Genomic DNA, 5737 nt, shown 5'->3' on the forward strand with positions numbered 1-5737 from the left:
TAATGTTCTCCAGATTACTGATCCTGATAGGAACACTTATCATGACCATAAAGATATTGAACAGGCTTTCCTCTCCTATTATCAAGATTTACTTGGAACCAGTACACAAACAATGAAGGTGCACAAACCTACTGTTGGGGCTGGGAAGGCAGTAGACAGCCATCATGTCACTGCTCTGCTGAAACCAATCACTGATGCTAAGATTAAGCAGTGTATTTTTGATATACCTTCTTTAAATAGCCCAGGAGTCGATGGGTTCTCCAGTCAATTCTTTAAAGACACCTGGATACTGTAGGACCAGATGTATGCGCTGTTGTCAAGGATTTTTTTCATTCTGGTAAGATTCTGAGGCAAATCAACACTACTACTATCACTCTCATTTCTAAAGTCCCTCACCCTAAAACTGTCATGGAATTCCGTCTTATTGCTTGCTGCAATATTCTTTATAAATGCATAGCTAAACTTTTATGCAATAGATTAAGTGGAGTTCTCCCTGACATTGTGAGTGAAAACCAAGGGGGTTTTGTGAAAGGACTGAGTATTGTTGAGAATATCCTTATCTGTCAAGACATTGTTTGAATTTACAATAGAAAATCAGCTGCACCTAGATGTCTTGTAAAAATTGATCTCAAAAAAGCCTACAATAGTGTAGAATGGGAGTTTTTGCATCAAATGCTTAAAACCTTGAAATTTCCTGAAAAGTTTGTCCATTGGATTATTTCTTGTGTTACCACTCCCAGCTACTCTTTATCCTTGAATGACAACAACGTTGGTTTTTTCCTTGGGAAAAGAGGACTCAGGCAGGGGGGCCCCTTATCTCCCCTCCGGTTCACTCTTTATATGGAGTACCTTTCAAGGATTCTTACTGTTGTGAGGCAACATAGTGATTTTAGATTCCATCCCCTGTGCTCTCACCTGAAGTTAAATCATCTCCTCTTTTCTGATGATCTTCTCTTGTTTGCAAAAGGGAATGCTCTCTCTATTATGTGGATTTTGAGAGCTTTTGCCACTTTCTCAGCAACATATGGGCTCCACCTCAATAAGGATAAATCTGAAATTTATTTCAATGGGGTGCACCACAATATTCAGCATGACATTGTACAAATTTCCGGGTTTGTGAAGGGCTACTTACCTTTCAAATATTTAGGGGTCCCTATCTCCTCCAAAAAATTGACAAGCAATGAAGGAAGGAAGCTTACTGATAAGATAGTAGCAAGGATAAGAGCTTGGGGGGGGGGGGGCAAACATTTATCATATCTTGGAAGACTGATCTTACCTTACCTCTACTTGATCTCTACACTCTTATTGGTCGAATATTTTTCTCATTCCTAACTGTATAATGAACAAGATTTATGCAATTTGTAGGAATTTCTTATGGGGGGGGGGGGCACTGATCTCTATCTAAGAGCTCCTGCTATTCATTGGGATCATTGCTGCAGGCATAAAACTGAGGGAGGCTTAGGTATTAAGGCCACTAAAGTTTCGAACAAAGCCATTCTGGGGAAATATGTTTGGTGGATTGCCAATAAGAAGGATCATCTTTGGGTAAAATAGGTCAACCATGTGTATATAAAAGGGACTCATTGGACTGCTTATACTCCCCCAACTGATTGTAGCTGGACTTGGAAGAAACTTGCTCATCTTATGGATATTTTCAGGCAGCTTATGTTAATGAAAATTGAAATGGCACCACCAAAGATTACAGTGTTCAAGAGGGGTATAGGTGGCTCAGGCCTTCCCTTCCTCAAGTTCACTGGTGGAGGGTTTGCTGGAATAGCATGAATATTCCTAAATCTTCCTTCATTTACTGAGCAATGATCCAAAATAGGATATTTACCCGTGATAGAATGACTAGAATGGGGTGTAATTAGGGACTGGAATGCTATCTTTGTGCTTTAGCAGATGAGACTCATCCTCACATGTTCTATGATTGGCCTTTTAGTACCACCTGTGTTTCCATCCTGCAGAATTATCTTGGCATTCATTTTGATCCTAAGAAGCTAGCTCATTAGTATAGATGTGGAAGAAGACTTAGCAAGCTGGTCAGGAAGATAGTTAGTAGCTGTCATATTATGCTGGTACACTCTATCTGGCAGGCCAAGAATAGAGCTCGGCTTCATGCTCATGTTATTCACACTCAGGTCCTGGTTAAGAATGTTTTATGTACTGTTCTCATCAGATTCTGGGCAATGAATCAGCAAATGGTTACGAGTAGTGATAAACGTTGGCTTTATAAGATTAAACTTTGAGTCTGTAACTATTTATTTTTTTGTGTTTGCGTCCCAAATTATATGTAATACCTCCTGAATGATGTAATTTTGTTGATATTAATATACTTACCTTTTACCAAAAAAACTAATAATAATAATAACAATAATAACAATAATAATAATAATGGATTCTGTAATAATAAGAGTGATTAGAATCATCGAGCTTATGGATTCTGTCGCAAGGATTGATGACCCATAGTGTGAGTTGCTTCTGCTTCGGACCTATACTGGTATTTCTAGACTTTACTTTGCCCTGCGTACTTGTTCTCCATGTGTCTTTCGGTCGGCCCAGCTTTCTTTTGATGTGGCACTTTGTTCTAGCTTGGAACGTATTGTCACTGTGTCTGGGCCTGGTTTTGGGGATTGGCAGTGGCGGCTTGCCACATTTCCTATTCATTTTGGTGGGCTCAGGGTTAATGCAGCTGGGGATGTCATGCACTATGCTTTCCTGGCGTCCCGTTTGCAGTCTCCCGAGTTGCAGGCTAAGCTCTTACGTCCTTCTGGTATCATTGCTGCTGGCCCTACTTTCGACGATTCCTTGCGTAATATTAATGAGACTACTGGTTCTGATCTTCTACGTGATCCTAGTGAAATCGCTGCCCCTAAACTTATGATGAAATTGGCAGATATATATTTTGCGAAGGTTAACGCTACTTCGGACTCTGTTTTCTCTTTGACTCCGCGTCAGGTTGCATTATGGAAGTCTCAGCAGGGGGCTCACTCTTCTGGTTGGTTGCGTGCGATTCCTATTTCTTGGTTGTGGCGGACTATGAATGGGCGGACCTATCGTAGTGTGCTTAGCAATCGACTGGGTGTCCCGTTGTTCACAGTGTCTAGGCCCTGTCATGCTTGTTCTCGGGTTTTTGATGGGGATGTTTATGGCGATCATGTTGTGTCCTGTGCTGGTTCTGTGGGTGTTAAGCATCGGCATAACCTCGTTCGCGACACCTTATTGGACATCTGCTACAGGTCGGGGATCTCTGCTGGTCGAGAGGTTGATATCGGTTTAGTTTATGCGCATGGTAGCTCTCTTCGTCCGGCGGATCTGCTTCCTTATCCTTGGGACAAGGGGCGTGATGTGTGTGTCGATCTGATGGGGTCTCCTCCCTTGTCTCAGATTAGGTTGTCTGATTTTGTGTCGGGTCGGGTTGTCGCTGATCCTACTTAACGAAAGTGTGCAAAGTACCGGGGTTTGTGCACGACGGCAGGTAATGGTTTCTTACCCTTCTCTTTTTATTCGTTGGGAGAGCTGGATACGGATGTTGTGGCTTTACTCAAATGGATCCAGAAATTCTCTGTTTCTTAGGATGCAGGGCTCGCACGGCCGCTTACCTTTTTACTAGATTTAGCTTTGTTATCGCTATGGGAGTGTGGGCCCAGATTGTATCTAGGCTGCCCAATAACTTCTTGTAATTTTTTTTGTTAATTTCTAATAAAAGTCCCTATTTATAATAATAATAATAACAATAATAATAATAATAATAATAATAATAATAATAATAATAATAATATTAATAATAATTACAACAATAATAATAACAATAATAATAATAATAATAATACTCTCTCAAACAATGAAAACACGACACCCTCATCCAAAGTCCAAACGACACACACGACATCTCAACAACTCTAAAACAAAACAAAAGCAAAAGGTAATATGGGGAAAACGACGGACAAAAAGCGCAAAAGAGGATCCTCTGCCGGCACAACGGTCGACGGTGATGCAACCGGCTAGGAGCCTTCTGGAGATAGAGGAAAGGAATGATGGTGGTGGTGTCGGTAGCCGGCTAGTCGGCTAGGAGAACGATTTGAGATCCAAGACGAGGGAATGGTGTTGTGAGCCGGTTGGCCAGCCACTGGTGCTAAGGCTGACAAGTAAGCTTCTGGAAGATGGAGGGAGAAGTGGGTGATGCCCCAGCCGGTGGTGATGGCGGCTGCCGGGAGGCCAGCTAGGGAAGCAACTATGGTGTTTGTTGATGCGAATGTTGCTCCAATGGTGATTGACTGATGGGGACCACGATGGTGGTCAGGGTTGTTGATGCGAATTGATGTTGGTGGCTGGTTCAGCACGGAGTCCAGGTTGTTGGTGTTGTGGGTCTGAGTTGGCTCAAGGAGGGGGCACGGCTGGTTGTTTGATGTCGCTGCTGGTGTTGTTGTGCACGAGGATCAGGGTGGAGATGGTGGTTGTTAATGGAGGGGACGGGCTGTTGGTGAATGAGGGAAATGGCGGTTGTAAAGCTTTGATAATAGTGATGTCTAAATGGTGACGAATGTGTGATGGTGATGAACACGATGAAGGACATGGTGAATTGATGGTGATGAATGTTGATGTTTGGCTAATGGAAAGGTCAAAGTTAAGGTTGACCTTGACTTCCTCCTTCAACTTATAGCTTTGACCCGTCTTTAACTCGCCTCAATCCGACTCTCTCCTAAATTTCCGTCTCATTATTCCTCATTGCCTACACGTTAATATAATAAAATGATAGTAATACTAATATTATATAAGACCCGACTAATTATTAAATATATCTAATACGACTAATTATTATAAATTTGTAATTAAAATGAGCTATTTAATCATTTAAGCACGCAAAATCGAGTCAGAATAAGGTATAAAAGCGGGGTAAAATGCGACCAAAATACTACTTATCACCTACTCGCTTTCAATATTTTGTGTGCATATTTGTGTGTCTTTCATCATCATTTCATGTGTGAGTCGATTTGGATATCATGCTGGTATTCGAGGAAATTTTATCCATAATATGTTGGGATTAAGTTCATGATGAGTCATATAATTGGTATTGAAACTGACATGTTGTGTGTCTGTGTAATTGTCACCTATTTCCGGAGTGGCCTGTGTCAATCCATATGACATTTCCGATCATATGGGGAGCAGATTGAGTACTGGTTGAGTTGGTGTCACGTGGGAGATGGGATAAGCTTTGGACTTGTGGCCGAGTGTCATCTCATTAGAATAGTATAATAGTCATGAGTTGTATCATTTATTACATTTGTTATTTCACGGTTATATTTTTCACTAAATACTTTATTTATTTAATTGTTTCTTAATTGCAACTCTGACTTCACCGTCTCGAGAAACCGAGATGGTAGCATTTCCCAATTACCTTGGTCGGGTAAGAAGGGGGTGTTAAACGGAGCTACACCACAAAAGATCTCGTAATGTTTTGACAATTATCCCATCCATCATTTGGTTACCTATTCCATCTATGAGTGTCTCAATCGTTTGTTTACCTTTCTATATTTTGAATATTTTAAAAGGTAATGTGATCATCCATTCAACAAATTGTCCACTTGTTACTCAACAACAACACCCCAAAATGGTCATCTTCGATTTCTTTGGTCTTTGTGCCAAAATCAAGGAAAAATAAATATACGAGAAGAAGGGAGTACAAATTTACAAGTTTCAAAAACATTAACATTACTCGATGTTTTAATTAACTTCC

This window comes from Silene latifolia, chromosome Y (assembly GCF_048544455.1).
Source record: "Silene latifolia isolate original U9 population chromosome Y, ASM4854445v1, whole genome shotgun sequence".
NCBI classification, from domain to species: Eukaryota; Viridiplantae; Streptophyta; class Magnoliopsida; order Caryophyllales; family Caryophyllaceae; genus Silene; species Silene latifolia.